Here is an 18,142-nt window from a genome sequence, read left to right as displayed (position 1 = left end):
ATTACCGTATAACATATATTCAACACAAAAAACAGCAGCAATTTGTTGTTGACAAAGGACAGCTGGACATATAAAGGGTCCCATTACCTTCAGTAGCTTGGGGCCTCATCAAACCTAAATCCGGCCCTACACTGAGTGCAGTAGGAGGACATTTGCAAGGCTAGCATAGAAGCCAACTCCCAGGGGCCGTGAGGGCTTTGCCTCCTGCACCTGCAATAAAATATTTGAGGGGGCTGCCCCCCCCACAAAGTTGATGGGCATTGCCATTCAAATGGTGTGCATGCACCGTATTATGTGGTCAATTATGTGGGGTGGGGCTTACCTGGGCCCCCATGACATTTTATTCAAGTGTAGCATTAGGACATTACTGTGTGTGTACTGGGGTGAACAAATGGGCTATAGATTCAGCACCACAACATCTATGGGGCATCATTTCTGGAAGAGCTTTCCACCAGTATACCAGCGGACCTCAGGGAGTGTGCTTGTTGTTGTTGTTCAGTCATTTAGTCGTGTCCGACTCTTCGTGACCCCATGGACCATAGCACGCCAGGCACTCCTGTCTTGCACTGCCTCCCGCAGTTTGGTCAAACTCATGTTCGTAGCTTCGAGAGCACTGTCCAACCATCTCGTCCTCTGTCGTCCCCTTCTCCTTGTGCCCTCAATCTTTCCCAACACCGGTGTCTTTTCCAGGGAGTCTTCTCTTCTCATGAGGTGGCCAAAGTATTGGAGCCTCAGCTTCAGGATCTGTCCTTGCAGTGAGCACTCAGGGCTGATTTCCTTCAGAATGGATAGCTTTGATCTTCTTGCAGTGTGCATCTCTCCTTAAAGACAGTTTCCACCCCCTGTTTCTGCCAGCAGAGCAGCACTTCTGCCCCTTCCTGAGGCCCCTCAGCCGACCTCCAGGTGAGCATCACTTTTCTCTCTCAGATACCTTTAATCTAGTGACAGCCCTGCTTGAAATGTCATACAGTTTATTTTCTCGCAGGGAATGCAAAATGTTTTTCTCACGGTGCAAAAGGTTGAAAAAAATCACTATCTTTGGCATAATCAAAACCTACTGCCAAAATAATCCCTATAGCAATGGAAGAAAAAATGACCTTTTTAAAAAATATAAAAAAAGATCTCTTCCCTTAGCTGTCTATTTATGATTTATTTCAATTAATGCCAGCTAAGTTGGGAATGTGACTCCACTTATCTAAATGGCAAGAATTCATAACGTGGATGCAGAGGTAGTGTAATAGAATTTGTTTTCTGTTCCCGCCCTACACTTATTTTTGATTGCTTGCTGTCATTTAAAACGCTCAAGCTTTTTCCTTTGCAAGTACCATGAGCAATGTTGTGGACATTTCCATGACCTGTCCAGTAGATGGCAATGTTGACCAGATTATTCTTATTTTTCCAAAAACCATCCTGCTTTGCCTCAGTTACAATGGTGGTGGACATAGCTGCCAAGTTATCCCTTTTTTTAAGGGAAATTCCCTTATGCTGAATAGGCTTCCTCGTGAGAAAAGGGAAAACTTGGCAGCTATGGTGGTGGGGCACTTCCACTGGAGCTCAGTCAGCAAAGGCAATTCCTTCTGGCTAGAGTTATTGTTGAAATTCTTACTACATGGGTCTAGCAGATCTGAAATAAGATCCCCCAAAGCCTGGTAATGTTCCCTGAATTTTGAAATCTTTCACTGAAGAGTCTGCATTGTTATCCAACACATTTTTCAAAAACAATCAAGGCAAGAGTTGTTGCAAGCCGCTTTGAGCATCATTTTTGTTGTTGTTGTTGTTGTTGTTGTTGTTGTTGTGGGAAAGTGGCATACAAATAAAAATAATAAATGCACACACAGTGGTGCCTCGACTTACGAATTTAATCCGTTCCGAAGCCACCTTTGTAGGTTGAAAAAATTCGTAAGTCGAAAAACGCCATTGGAAATGCAATTTCCCATAGGAATGCATTGGAAACGGAAAAATTCGTAAGTCGAAAAATCCCTATCTAAAACCACTGCGGTTTCCTTTCAGATGCCGAAACATTCATAAGCGCACAGCCATTAGCCCCATTCGTAAGTCGAAAAATTCGGTTGTCGAGTCGTTCGTAAGTTGAGGTACCACTGTATGTCTGTGCATGCAGCTTGCACGCTTCAGCCCAGCAGCAGTTGACAACAAATGATAGGATAGAATATCCGGAGGCTCCGCCCTCCTCTACTCCCCTCTCCCAATTAACCTCCATCTCCAGGGTTGCTGCACATGACATTACCAGGGGCCACCCCCACTTCTCAGGTTTGGGCCCTGAGTTCTGCTGTCATGCAGATTCTGGGAGATCCAGGCTTTGCCCAAGTCAGGAAGAAACAGGCTCAGATTGTCGTGGGTCGAATCAGGAAGCTCAGAGTCACAGTATATCAGGCTGTCAGTGCTGTAGACTTATCACAGTTAGGCTCTTGTCCGGAGTCTAGATCTGAAAGTGACATATATAACGTGGTTGCCATATAATGGGGGTGTATATCAGGAATATCCCAGGCATAGCCAGAACACAGCAGTTGGAATTGCTCCAAAAATTCAGACATGTGGCAACCCATGTTGGAAGTCTAGATTTCGCCGAATTCACTTAAAAATAGCTCAGAAACATCATCATTATTATTATAACTATTATCATTATTGTTAGGTTTTGCAAAGAAGAAGAAGAAGAAGAAGAAGAAGAAGAAGAAGAAGAAGAAGAAGAAGAAGAAGAAGAAGAAGAAGAAGAGGAGGAGGAGGAGGAGGAGGAGGAGGAGGAGGAGGAGGAGGAGGAGGAGGAGGAGGAGGAGGAGGAGGCTTTGGGTGCCTGGATTTTCACTTTTTGAAATATGGCAAAGAGAAGCAGAGAGAAAAAAGTTTTATATGTAACAATTTTCTCTGTCTTTTGTTGTTGTTGTTGTTTAAAACCCAACCTGAACTCAGGGAGACAAACCATAGCTTGGAGCAGTGATTTTTATGCAAGTGTGTAACTTTAAAAGAAACTGCACTTTAACGCGCGCGCGCACACACACACACACACACACACACACACACAGGAAACAAAATCAAAGGGCAGTTATCCAATAATGAGGCTGTAATTAATTCTGCTAAAGGGAAACAATTACCCTTTCAGTTCTAAATGCATTATAAAAAGGACAGTAATTTGCCGAATGATAAGTGAGTCACAAGGAGAAGAGGGGTAGATAATGTGTTGTTTACAGCAAAGTTCTACGTTTTTTGGTTCTTGATGAACAGTTTGAACTCTTTCCTTGAAAGGCGCAGCCAGAGCTGGGCAGACAAGAAGCCTGGGACAAGTATGCAAATGGACATGTGTGATCCATTTATTTGAAACCGGTTCGGAAAAGGGCAACCTTCGAGTAAAGGTCGCCTTGTTTGGAACTCTTTTGTTTAGAGAAAAGGTGCGTAAAGAGATAGCATGATAGAAGTTTATAAAATTAGGCATGGAGAAAGTGGATAGAGAAAAGTTGTCCTCCCCCTCTCATAACACTAGACGTTGTGGACTTCCAATGAAGCTGAACTCTGAAGAGCATGGTTTAAAATTGGTTCAGTACATGGGCGTACCCAGCAAGGGGTGGGGGGCAGCTGCCCCCCCAGAAGCAAAAATAATAATAATACCGTATTTTACGGACCGTAACCCGCACTTTTTCCCTCCAAAAAACTGAAGGGGAAAAGTCGCTGCGGGTTATGGAAATTGGGCTGTTTTCGCCCCCTCCGCGGCTGCAGCCAGCGAAAGGAACATGAGCCTGAGCTGGGGGGGGGGGGCTGACGGGAGCTCCATTGTTCCTTCCCCCCTTCCTTCCCCCCTTTCTTTCTTCCTTTTTCTCTCTCTCTCCCTCCCTCCCTTCTCTCTCTCTCTCACCCCTTCCTTCCTTCCTTCCTTCCTTCCTTCCTTCCTTCCTTCCTTCCTTCCTTGCTTCCTTGCTTCCTTGCTTCCTTGCTTCCTTCCTTCTATCTCTTCTCCTCTCTTGCTCCCCCTATATTTGATACTGGATACGCCCCTGGTTCAGTATCTACCAATGTTATTTTAAAAACCCTCTCATTATCACTTCTTATCACGATGCCTTTGAAACCATGCTCCCTGAGCTGGTGGTGGCCTCTCTTTCCCTAAAGGGATGCAGGAAACTGCATTTTATTGAGCCTGACCATTGATGCATCTAGCTCAGAAGTGGCTGTGCTTCTCCGTGGTTTTGAGTCTTTCCCAGCCCTAACTAGAGAGACTGGAGATCGATCCCAGGTTCATCTCTGTGCCAAGCCGATGCAAAGGAGCAAAGTGATGGGAGGCTGCATCTCACTAAGCCAGAGAATTGGTCCCTCTGGTTCAGTGTTGTCAACACTGAACAACTGTGGCTAGCCAGGGTTGTAGGCTAGAATCACAGGATCATAGAATTGTAGAGCTGGAAGGGACCTGAGGGTCATCTAGTCCAACCCCCTGCAAGGCAGTCTTTCCCAGCCATACCCAGAGATGTGCTCTATTGCTGAGCTCCGCAGGTGCATAACCCCTCCCCAAAGGAGCAGAGATTTATGAAGCCGCCTTATACTTAGTCGGACAATTGGTCCAGTATTGTCAACAGTGGCAGTGGCTAGCCTGGTGTTTAGACAGCAGGTGCTGGGGACCTTCTGCATTCAAAGCATGCACACTACCACCAAGCAAGAGCCCATCACTAATAACAACACTGGCTGGCTTGTAGCTTGGCAACAGCAGTTTCCCTCAATAATTTTCACCCTGAGGCTTTTTCAGCCAACTGTGAATTGATGACATTCCCCTCCTTCCTCTTCATTTTTTCTCTGTATTGTCACTTAACCGCTCCGCCTTACCAAGCTGTTAATCTTTCACACACATGCTTATGTTAAGGAGCTTAAGCACCCGACAAACACTTTATCCTCATAAAGATTGAAGGGCCTTGATATAAAACTCGTAGTTCCAGAAAGGGACAAAATTTGCGTACGCAAATAAAAGATGAAGGTCAGGAGCAGGCAGGGAGGCTGTAAATAAAATGTTCCTACCTTTCTTTTTCAGAAGGCAAGGAGAGGGGTGAGACCCAGTTTCTGCAGAAGAATCAAAAGGAACAGGTTTCCCATGGCTGCTTTACTTCAGACTGCAGATGCCCTGCAAGAAACAAAGTAAAGTGTCTCCTCGTATCTGGAAAGCAAGCATGTTGGGAGGAATGGTTCAATTTAGCCTTCCTCCTTGCATTATATTTCTCTATGTGAATGGAGTTTGACCAAACTGCGGGAGGCAGTGGAAGACAGGAGTGCCTGGTGTGCTCTGGTCCATGGGGTCACGAAGAGTCGGACACAACTAAACGACTAAACAACAACAACATGTGAATGGAGCTTTTCTCTACAGAGGGTGGATTAGTTTCTCCCTTTCATTTTTCATTTCATTTCACATTTAATTTGTATACCGCCTTTCTATTTTACTATACCCAAAGTGGTTTACAAGCTGCAGAAACAAAGAATGTACACCTTATAACAATCTAACCCAATACAAAAAATGTGATAATAAAACATAACTTTAAAATAAGCAACTGATATCAAATAAAGTAATATTTGTGAAAAGAAGAAGACAGAAGATGGAAGAAAGGAAGATAGCTCTAAGGAGCAGGGGAAAGACAATGTGTAAATAGAAAATGTATTTGAGTATGTATAAAATGGAAATCAATAAAAAAATAAATGGGTAAAAAATGAAGTAATTTTCAACAATCCATTAGAATAGCGTAGAACAGAGTTTCCCAACCTTGTGCCTCCAGATGTTTTCGGACTACAATTCCCATCATTCCTGACCACTGGTCTTGATAGCTAGGGATGATGGGAGTTGTAGTCCCAAAACATCTGGAGGCACAAGGTTGGGAAACACTGGCGTAGAAAGTTAAATATCAGCATATAAAAATTAAACAGAAATCCACTCTTAACAATTACAATAAATAATTTCTAAAGTATAATCAATAAAATCAATGGCAAGTCACAGTGCATAAAATAATACTATACAAATTGAGAAGCAGAGATTGGAGGTGGGGCAAGGCAGGTGGAAGAAGCCTTGCATGAAGGACGTCTGGAAGTCTCTCCCCCTCTCCAGTCATGGAAGGCTGTTGGCTCCAGTGGGTGCTTCTATGAACGGAAGTGGAGGAGGGAGTTTTGAATTGGTTTGGGGTTTCCCCCCCCAAAAAAACCCCTTTCTTTCCAAGCCCCTTCTTCCCCACACCATAATCCACACTGTCCTAAAGCAATTCTCAGCTCTGGATGGAGAAAACTTGGTTCACATGGAGCAAACGAGGGAAGCAGGATGAGCAATGGGTACCTTCCACTTGATTCTCAGAATCCTCCCTTGGAGCAAACACCCCTCTGTGATAGGAGAGAAAGGACCCCGCAACTCTTTACATTTCGCCTGGACATTTCAACAACGTTGCAAATAAAGGGCAAGCGAAACAAATGGGTTGCAGCAACTCCCCTGTGAGAAAACATTGCAACGTTTAGAGCTTTTTAGTTCAGAGAAATGAGAGGAGATGTGACCGAGGTGCATATAATTAGACAATAGAGAAAAGTTTTTCTCCCTTTCTCAGTGTTGGAAGATTCAGGACAGATTAAGAAATATCACTTCTTCACACAGTGCATAATTAAACCATGGAACATGCTGCAACAGGAGACAGTAATGGCCACCAACTTGGAGAGCTTTAAAAGAGGATTCGAAATGCAAGCACTTCTCTGCGCACCCTACACTAGCATATGAATTTTTGTACACATTACTTGGCTGGGGAACTGCAAAATTCAGAGAAGTGTAAATTTCAAAGGGCAGCTGAGTTTGTGTATCACAGGCATGGCCAAACTTGGCCCTCCAGCTGTTTTGGGACTACAATTCCCATCATCCCTGACCACTGGTCCTGTTTCCTAGAGATGATGGAAGTTTTAGTCCCAAAACAGCTGGAGGGCCAAGTTTGGCCATGCCTGGTGCATTGGAAAGTACAGCTACTGGGTAATTTTCCTTAAAATGCAAGCTGAATTTCTCCTCCATCTCTACTCCCTGCACAACCTGTTACACATTGGCCAGAGACTTTACTTCACTAATTGCACACTGTATTCATTTGCCCTGTGATGGTGTTCTAGTGAAGAGAGTATTTGTTCTTTTGTTTAATGATGTACTGGGGGAAAAACCATAATTACCCTACAATGTGTCAGCAGGAACTCAAAACACACCTCTGCAACTACACTATGTAAAGTGGTAGGTTGTGCAAGCACGGATCTTTGTAGTGAGAGTAATTTTTATTGTTTAACTAAAAGTTATAACAAAAGCATCCCAAGTTGAGCTGGGAATCTAGCTCTTGATTTCCTGGCTGCCTGAGCAAATAAAGAAATAGAAATATGTGAGAGGGTTCGTGCGCAAGCATTCCCATGCATGCGCATTTGAGGGACCTTCTGAATGCCTCTTTAGTGACCTGCTTATCGTTTTTGACCCTTGCTGCAGTATTAGCCTCTTGAAATTAAGTGCAGGCATCCCCCAATGTGTGATTGACTTGTGTGCAACTGTGTATACGCACGATGCCAAGAAATAATTAAAGAATTCCATTCAAACCCAGAAATGGCGGGGAAAAGCTGGAGAGTACACATAAGAGATGAATCTAAATTAGGGCCTACCAAAAGATTTCATCTAATAATATCCCAGTTGCATGGAATTTCTGACCCTGGCTTTCAGACCTCTAATGTACCTCTAATGTACTGGAAGAAGCAAAGATCACCAGTGTCAAAGCAATGATTCTTCAACATCAACTTTGTTGGACTGGTCATGTTGTGTGGATGCCTGATTATCGCCTTCCAAAGCAACTATTCTATTCAGAACTTTAAAATGGTCAACAAAAGAGGTTTAAAGACTCTCTCAAGGGAAATCTTTAAAAAATGTAGTATAAACACCGACAACTGGGAAACACTGGCCTGCGAGCTCTCCGATTGGAGAACAGCTTTTACCAAAGGTGCCATGGGCTTTGAAGACGCTCAAACTTAGGACAAAGGGGGGGAATGTGCTTAGAGGAAGACATGTTTGGCAAACCCTCACTGCGATCAACTCCCGCCCGGAATCCTATGTCCCCACTGTGGAAGAACGTGTGGATTCAGAATTGGCCTCCACAGTCACTTATGGACTCACTGTTAAGACTGTGTTCATGGAAGATAATCTTACTCGGCTATGAGTGATCGCCAAAGAATCAGAATGCTAGATCCCTAAACTGGAGCCTCTCTCATCTTTTACAGGGCTCCAATAAATAAATAACTAAATCTTCTTTGAAATGCTGGAGAGCTGCTGTCCAGCAGCGTAGACAATACTGTGCCTAGTAGATGAATGATCTGACTTGGCATGAGGCTCCTTCTCTATGTACCTATGACCATGAGAGGGCAGCAGAGGAGCTTGTAGCCTGCAGTTTTGTCACGGCCGCATGCTGGTATCCGAACTGCTCATGTTGGGGGGATGCCTGATGATCGTCTTCCAAAGCAACTACTCTATTCCAAACTCAAAAATGGAAAGCGTAATGCTGGTGGTCAACAAAAGAGGTTTAAAGACTGTCTCAAGGCAAATCTTTAAAAATGTAGTATAAACACTGACAACTGGGAAACACTGGTCTGTGAGCGCTCCAGTTGGAGAACAGCCTTTACCAAAGGTGTCATGGGCTTTGAAGACACTCGAAATCAGGACGCAAGGGAGAAACATGCTAAGAGGAAGGCACGCATGGCAAACCCTCACCGTGATCAATTCCCACTTGGAATCCAATGTCCCCACTGTGGAAGGACGTGTGGATCCAGAATTGGCCTCCACAGTCACTTACGGACCCATTGTAAAAATCGTGTGTATGGAAGACAATCTTACTCGGCTACGAGTGATCGCCAAAGAAGAAGGTGTTGAGTGACTGCAGAGCAGGGGGTCACCAACTTCTTTGAACCAGTGGGCACATTTTTGGATTTTGAGGGGGTGCCACGGTCCCATAATGACTGCCACAGAGGTGGAGAGTCATAACACAAAGTGGCTGATTTGGAGAATGTGGCATGATGCAGAATTAGAGAGACAACTACCCCAGAGAACCTTATGCCTACCACGGGAAGTCAGCTATGTCCTGCTGGTCCTGACTATGGAGATCACACACACAATGGTGCTGTTGCTGTGTAATAACAGCAAGAAGTGAGATAACAGGGGGAGGGGACATGGAATGGGGTTTCCAAGGTTGGCCCACTGTGCAGGTGCACTCCACACTGCAATAGTTTGTTGCAGGTTCCACTTGCGCCTTGTGGATTGGACCCATGTCCTTGCCATCTTGGGGTGGTACTTGTTCCATCGTATTCTAGGAAAGACAATGGGTGCTCGTGCCTAACATGTAAACAGGTGCCAATGTTGTGACCATACACATAAGACTGATGCATGTCTGCACTGTCGCCTGCATAGAATTGACTGCCCTGCACATCTTGCTTCTTTATTCAAAGCAGCATTAATATTACTTGGTCGGTGGTTATTATCTGGGGAAGGGGTGGGGCTCGTCTTTGCTCCTAACCAGGGCCAGCTCTAAGGCAAGCCAGGGGGCGCAGGGCCGCCAGGGGGCGCCGCACGGCTGCGCCCGCTGCAGCAGCGCTATGCGCTGCGCCCACCCGCCACGTTGAGAAACGGGGCAGGGGGCTGGGCGCTGGAGCGATCATCGCACCATGGTGCCCAGGCGCCCGATATGCTTAAGGCGGCCCTGCTCCTAACTCTTTGAGAAACATCTTAGCTTTGCATGCATCAGCTCCAAGTTCAATCCTTGGCATCTCTGGGAAAAGATGAGAAGCAGTCCCATCTGAAATCCCAGAGAGCCACAGCGAGTCAGCCTAGCAGACCACACTGAGCTAGATGGACCAAATAGTTGAATCTGGTATAAGGCAGCTTCCTATTACCTCCATTGAGCATTGCTTCTGAGCCAAGCAGGTTACCTTTTCTATAGCAGCTGCTTTGGAAGGGGTACTGAGCCTTGATTTCATGCTGGGTGGCTTCTTCTTGTCACCAGGAACATGACGGCTCCGCTAAGGCATGCCACAGTCTCTGAGAGCCTGTTTGCCCCTCAGGTTGAAAGCTCTGCTCCTTCCATTGGCAGCCAGCCAGTTGCATGTTGCAGCTAATTAAATTATCCGTGTAACTGAAATAGCAGCAATGTTAAAAGGAACGAGAAAGGAAAGAAAGAAGTGGACCAACTGTCTAGAATCAGCACAGCAGCTGCCCTCCTGAGTTTAGCATAGAGCAAACTATTGGCCACATCTGGCTCATGGGCCAGAGGTTTTGCACCCTTGTTCTTGATGCCTATCTCACCTGTTAAAGAATGGTTTGCACAGTATTGATGGGTGAGGATTCATACAGAAAGTTCAGCTTGATAGTGGATTTTTAATTTTCAGTGGAAACCCATGGCTAAAGAAGAGATAGTTAACACTGCCCTTGCATTCTGAAAAGCAGGTATGTATGTGTGAGGAAAATACCTTGGGCCCTTCCTGATGACTTATTTTTTGAGGATTCCTCCTGGTTTGCTTGCCGGGCATTTACATGTCTTGGGCTCCATCTGCAGTACACATCTATCATACCATTTTAAACCGTCATGGCTTACCCCAAAGAATCCTGGGAAATCCTAGTGTTTGTTAAGGGTGCTGAAGTTGTTAGTCAACCCCTATTCCCCTCAGAGCTGCAATTTTCAGAGGACACTGGGAAGAGGAATTGTTTAACAACCACTCAGAATTGTAGCTCTGAGAAAGGAAGGAAATCTCCTAACAGCTCCTTAACAAACTACAGTCTCCAGGATCATTTGGGGAAGACATGGGTGTTTAAAGTGGGGTGATATTGCCTTAAATGTACAGTGCAGGTGGGTCCTCACCATTAGTCATTTGTCCCACACTCTTCAGTGGACTTTCCAAACCGCCAAAAAAGTCAGTTTCTTTCTTTTGAAGTGAATTTGTTGAAACCAAGCAGCCTTTCTCAAACCTGATGTTGTTGGACTACAACTCCCATCATCCCTGACCACTGTTCCTGATAGCTAGGAATGATAGGATTTGTAGTCCAACACCATCTGGGGACCCAATGCTGAGAGAGGCTGCACTAGACTAACAGAGCCCTTTAATCTACTATAACTGTGCAAAGTTAGTATTTTGGTATGCGCTTGAATCCCATCTGCAAAACTGTAACTATTGGAAGATGTCCCTGCTTTTTTCAGTTGCATTTCACTCTCCCGTGATGCCCAGGTTCAGACAATATTTCTTGACTGGCGATGGGGGTGTTTTTCCTGTAAATCTCAAAGGAAAGCCAGTGCTTATTGAGACCACCTGACATGTAGCCAAAGAGGACCACTTTGCAGGAAGTTCACACTGTGCACATCCGCTTCTGGAGTAAGTCCACTGTGCTCCGCGCCAAGAACAGAGAAACTCTATGTGAGCCACCCAGCGCCAATCAAACCAAACAGAGACAGTCATTTTGGAGTGGAAATAACAAAGCCAGGAGCTTGGGAAGCATTTGAATTAAATATTTGGCTTGTAGAACCCCACCCACTTAGTCCTGTAATTCACAAGGCACTCTCAGAACAACTGGGTTCAAGACCACTGTCCCACCTCTTTGTCCTGATCCATGCTGTCATTACTCAGGAAATCTGCAGGGTCAGATCTGCCAAGCTGAAAGACCCATACATGGGGTGCTTGCTGTTGGCTGTTGCTAACACAGCTTTGCAGACGAAGAAGTGGCATTATCCTGAGCCAAAGTATTGGTCTGATTCAGCACTGTCTGTACCAGGGGTGAGAAAACCTTTCTGGATGTCAAGACACACCTTAATCTTAATCTCCCCATTCCTGGTGGGACAGATCTGGAAAATTCTGTGATTCAAGCATTTTATATTTTGGTGTGTTTTAGATTGTATGTCCTCCAGGGTGGAATTTCTTACTTCAATTATGTACAGAGTCATGCACGTTGATGGTTCTGTATAAACAAATGTTAATAATGGTATGAATAAGTAGTAGTGGTAGTAGTAGCCCTGGTATTCAAGATTCCAACCACTCCAGAAAAGAAAGAAAGAAAGAAAGAAAGAAGGAAAGAAGGAAGGAAGGAAGGAAGGAAGGAAGGAAGGAAGGAAGGAAGGAAGGAAGGAAGGAAGGAAGGAAGGAAAGAAAGAAAGAAAGAAAGAAAGAAAGAAAGAAAGAAAGAAAGAAAGAAAGAAAGAAAGAAAGAAAGAAATCAGTGGTCCATAGCTACTGAGCTGTTTTGGCATCCCATCGTAGGCTTCCTAAATATTTTTTAATTGTTGTAGTCCTGCAAATTAAGGGTTCTCCCAAGCTATCCTGATACTCTTTTGTGTCTGTGGTGTTATTCTAACTAGAAAATCAATGACACTCACACCTGAACATCAGAAATAAAGGGAATGACATCTCACACCTGAAATGTCATCATGTTGCATGTGTATAGAGAGAATTATTTATTGACTCAACTGAATGTGGCACATATACAGGTCCTGGGTAATCTTCCATATGGGCACTGACTATCCCTAGAGCTGTTCAACATAATTTCTGTATGATATACTAGCTGTCCATACTTTGGGATTAAAGGTATCCAAACAATGTATGGTTTTGTGATTAGGGATTGAGGGAGAAATTCAAATTTGTTTGCAGTTAAAGGCAAACCTCCTTAATTCACACTTTCCAAAACAATACAAGAACTAAAACAAAGCCATACTTCTGAATTTTTAAAAGAGGTCAATGGCCAAGAAACAAGTGCAAAAAGTGCACATGCTTAGGTGAAGCGTGCTTAAACGTGCATGTATTTGTGAAAAGAATGTACAATAATATTGGGGAAAATGCTCTGCAAAAATGTATGTTAGGCAAAATTGCAGGCGCATGCCCATTGGGTGGAATTTGCACTAAAATGCTAACAGATGCTAACTTTTAAAGAAAATCATTCATTCATGTGAAATATGGAAAACTGAATTTAAGATTGGAAAAAATAAAAATGGTGAGATTTTGAAATTGACAAATTCGCACGTGCATATGTATAGTGCATGCTCTTACAATTTACTAGAGGTAATTTTGTTGTCTTTCCCTTTTAAAGAAAGGTTTTTTGTTTGAGAGAGAGAGAGAGAGAGAGAGAGAGAGAGAGAGAGAGAGAGAGAGAGAGAGAGAGAGCATAACTTCTAGCAGATTCTGTCTGCTCTGCAAAAGTTCACCCATTGTTCATAATATATTCCCTGGTCCAACATAAACAGAGACATTGTGAAAGACTTTCTTGCCCCGAATAATTATTGTTGCTTTTGAAGTTTCAGTGATTCTTGTCCTCCCCAATGGATGAATCATTATGTTTTTGCAATATTTTTTCCTCTTCCAAGCTGAGTGGCCCCCCAGCCTGCCACTTCTGCTTTGGAATGCCTGGCCCCCAGCCCCTGTATTCAGCAAATCACAATGGAAAGAATGTCATGAGCTTTTATTTTGACTTCCTGGCACTTCCTCCTCTCATCTGTTTACATAGCCGGCTCCCTAAGGAGGGCACCACCAGGGGTCATGGCAGCAGCTCCCTTAAAAGACTCCCTGGCAGAACTTCACTCCAAACCAGAGAAGGTGGCGACCTCCTAATTAAACAGACATTGCTCTTGTGCTCTTTGCTGGCATTTCTCTTTGTGGTCCTTCCTTGCCCCAATCACTTCTCCTTTAGCAGACAAAAAACCCCAACAACAAACCCCAAATGCTTCAGTGCTAGACATAGCTGCCAAGTATCCCGTTTCCGCCGGGAAAACCCCTTTTTTCCTACCGTTTCCCGTTTAGGTTTTTATCCCGATATTGTCCCTTAAATCTGCTTCTGCCGACGGCCATTTTTCTGGTGCCGCTTTGCCCTTCTATGGGCACCAGAAAATGGCAGCGCCAGCGCCGGAAGTCGCTTCCACGCATGACCGGAAACGCGTAAAAGCGACTTCCAGTGGCGCTTTGCCCTTCTATGGGCACCAGAAAATGGCGGCGCCGGCGCCGGAAGTCACTTTTACGTGTTTCCGGTCATGCGTGGAAGCGACTTCCGGCGCTGGCGCCGCCATTTTCTGGTGCCCATAGAAGGGCACAGCGCCACCGGAAGTTGCGTCCACGCAACTTCCGGTGTCACGCGCTGGCGATCCCGGATCTTTCCGTCCAGGACTTGGCAGGTATGGTGCTAGAGCCTTTGTTCCAGGGACTAGAATAGTATGCTTGGTCCCACAACACTTTGGTTGCCTTCAAGTTGCCACCATTTTGTGGTATGTCCAGGACATACTGTAAATTTAGGTTCACCAGCCAAAGTGAACTAAAGCCCTCTGTTGCCCTATTCCTCTCACAGAGAGGTTTAACAATCAAGTCCCCTTCTCAGGGAACTCTGGGAAACGTGGCTCCACGAGGGGAATAGATCTCCCCTCACAACTCTCAGCACCTTAACAAGCTACAGTTCCCAGTTCTGTCAGGGGGACGGGGTATCCTAACAACTCTCAGCACCCTTAATAAACTACAGCTCCCAGAATTCTCTGAGGGAAAGCCATGAATGATTAAAGTGGCATCATAGTGCTTTAACTGTATAGTGCAGGTGGGTCCACTGTCATACACAAACAAACATATCCCAAATTGTGTTGGACCTCTGTGTTGGTTTTAACTGGAAGTTGCTTTGGGGGGAGTCAATCTTGGCTAACAATCAGACTACAGATGCAGTTAATGGCTTAGTCCAGGCATCCCCAAACTGCGGCCCTCCAGATGTTTTGGCCTACAACTCCCATGATCCCTAGCTAAGAGGACCAGTGGTCAGGGATGATGGAAATTGTAGTCCAAAACATCTGGAGGGCTGAAGTTTGGGGATGCCTGGCTTAGTCAATGATCCAGCTTCTTCCTGGCTGCAACCCCAGTGACATTATGACCCAGAAAACTCTTAGCTTTGCCCTGATGACCAACAAATCAAGGAAAGAGAATTGCACATCACCTGCTATTATCAACCCCCCACCCTCTCCGCAGACCTGCCTTCCGATTAGAGAAACCCTAGAATAAGTGGATTGTGAATGGCAGCCGCTGGCATTCAGTAAAGATTCCATTTAACAAGCTAATCTTGCCCTGTGTGCTAACTGGCACCGGTCCTTTGCCAGTGAGAGATTTTAGATATGACTGGGATCACGTCTCATTTATTTGGACATATTTGTGGTTTTGATAATATAAATGAAACCAACTGATTCTAGGTTTACTTTCTTCCTCATTGAGAGAGGTTTGTGGAGTGCTTGCACGCTTCTGCATGCCAGCCACAGTGAAACCACCAAGCCTGTTTCCACTGCTGCCGCTACAGGAATCAACAATTCAGCCTGGATCGTGCACTTTTCAGTCTTGCCAGTTTCAGTGGGGAAATGTAACATAACCTGTGGAGGTTGCTGTTTCCTTGGGGGCTGGCACCACCCTGTGCCATCTCCCCAAAGGTTAAAGATCTGTACAGGTGCAAGCCAAAAAGCAGGGGAAAGTTTTAGGTCTGGAGATAGGGAACATTTTCAACTCAAGAGCCACATTCCCTTCTGGACAGTCCTAGAAACTAACAAATCACACTATCCATTTCTAAGTCTCAGTATTATTTAGTTATGATGAATTCCTGGGAAATGTCAGGAGCTTTTCTTGCCACCAAGGCCACTTGAACCCCAAGCAACAGCCATGGATCCAGAAGATACCCTAGCCTTGCTTTCAAAATCACATGCACACACAATTGCACACACACAAAAATGTACATAGTAGGGGAAATGCATTTGAAACTGTGTACAAATGTGGATTTTCTAAAACGCTAATTGATGTGGAAATTAGATGAACGACAGTTAAGATTATAAAAATGAGAACCTGGAATTGACAGGTTTCTCCATCCCTACTTGACACAGACCCACCTTACAAGCCCACTGTACAGATTGCTCCTTTGTTTTATTTTTGCTTTTTTTCGCAACATACCTTTCCTCCAAAGAGCTGAAGGTGGTGTACCTGGCTCTTCCACTAACCACATTATCCCCACAACAATCCTGTGATGTAGGTTAGGCTGAGAGACGGTGGCTTGCCCAAGGTCACCCAGTGAACTTCATGGCTGAGTGGGGATTTGAACCCTGTTTTCCCAGGTCCTGGTCCAACACCCTAACCATTGCACCACACTGGCTCTGACATGGCCCTGATTGCCGGAATCCTAATCTGTAGACGTCAGTGCTGTTCTGTGCTCCTCCTGGGGCTGGAAAGGAGTTAGTTTAACTTTTGGGTTGCTAGTAAAACTGAATTACTGTGTCGTGAAATGATGCATGTCTTTAAAAATATGCCACCAACAGTTTGGAAAGTGCTGCTTTGAACCATGCAAGGGAACTGTTTGTTGAGCAATCTAGCCAGCACTTGTTTGCAGCTTCTTTGTCTGAGTTAACACCAACCCTAAAAGCTGAGCCGTTTTGTTTGTTGTTCTCTCCAGACCAGGTATCTGCTTTTTTTTTCCTCTCCCACATCTCCACTCAGACTGCAATTGTTTCCTGCATGAATAAATCATTTTAACTCCAGAAACTATAAGTGATTATTCTACTCTAATTCACCCAAGCTGTAAGGTGAAGTCTTCTACCACTACTCCCTTACAGCATCTGATCTGCCAAGTTTCAGGCAGGTTTAACCAGTCTTCCCTAACCTGGTTAAATCTTTGCATTCTGGGAGTTAGTGGGGCTGGAGAGTCTTCAGCAGAGAAGTTGTCGTGTTGGAGCTGCAGGAGAGCAGCAGGGTCTGGCTCCCCTCTTTCGTCTCTGTTGGGGCCTGCATCCAAATGGTGAATCTCATCATTCTGTGCTGTGCTGGATCACCTACCTGCTTCTGCCTCTCTATGATGCCTCAAGCTTCCTGCTTCTAGCACCTCCTATCTTGTCCCCTCCTCTGAGTTGTGGCCGGGCTCTAAATGATCTTCTCCTGTGCCCTCTCTGTGGGGCTCTTGGGCAGGTGCCTCCCAACACTCTTCCCCATCCAGCCCGCCCCTGGCAACGTGGAGAATAAATATCAACATCAGGAAGAAGGGCTGAAGGAGACCCATAGCTGCCAAGTTTTCGCTTTTCTTGCGAGGAAGCCTATTCAGCATAAGGGAAAATCCCTGTAAAAAGGGGATAACTTGGCAGCTATGAGGAGACCACCAGCACCTCCTATTTGCCATGGGGCTGCTGTAGAGGTGGCATAGTGAGTACCAAGGAGGAGGCAGATCCAGGCTCCAAGAAGTGTGCCACAGCCATTTCTGTTACCATGGCGGCGGCAGCATTCCTTGGAAGCCAGATTTGCTGTCCCTGTGGATCTTGCTGCCCGAGGCAGTCGCCTCACCTTGCCTCATGGGTGGTCCGGCCCAGCTGGGAACTGTATTTTGTTAAGGGTGCTGGGAGTTGTTAGGAAACTCCCTTTTCCCCTTACAGAGCTACATTATTGGAGTGGTTTAGAGTTTTCTTGACCATGCACAGCTTGCCAGTTCAAGGACTGCTGCTGTTGACGTCTCTTTGGAACCATTGATGACATATTGCAGCTGATAGCACATTATAGGAAGGTGAGGTTTTCTTCCCCACCCCTAGTATAACTTTAACCAAGGGAAAACCACCTCTTGACTTGTAAACATGTGGAGCACATGGCTATTGCAATGTAAATAAATGCAGCCTACAGTGGGCTGTGTAGATTTCAAGTCAACACTGTAAAAAAAATCTAGGCCCAGGACTCATACAGAGATCCTTAATGTGAGAAAATGGGGGTGTTGCAGCCCTTTCCCAGTCTTTCTCTGTGAAATGTTGGAGGGCATGAAAAAACCGAGAGACCCGATTTCCTTCTGCACAGAGCCAGGTTTCGTGTAAGATCTTGTCTGGTTTCAGACGTCAGCATCCAGACTAGCCCTGTGAACCGTGCCACAGTTACAAAGGAGAACAATGAGGGGATCTCCGGGCCATGCTCCAAAATTGTGCTAGTCCATAACGGTTCATTGATCAAACTCATTGATCAAACCCATCTCCCCACCCTCACACAGCCAGCCTCATGTTTCCACCAGCAGTCGGAGTCATCAGACGATGCTCGTTGACCCAAGTGCCTGTAACTGAAGCTGTTTCTGGAGCTGCAATGGCTTCACTTAGGGGAGAGTGAGCAAGGCTACCTAGGCCCTTTGTATGCAAAA

This window comes from Zootoca vivipara, chromosome 6 (genome assembly GCF_965207765.1).
Source record: "Zootoca vivipara chromosome 6, rZooViv2.hap1.1, whole genome shotgun sequence".
In the NCBI taxonomy this organism is placed as follows: domain Eukaryota; kingdom Metazoa; phylum Chordata; class Lepidosauria; order Squamata; family Lacertidae; genus Zootoca; species Zootoca vivipara.
Note: the sequence above shows the minus strand (reverse complement) of the source record.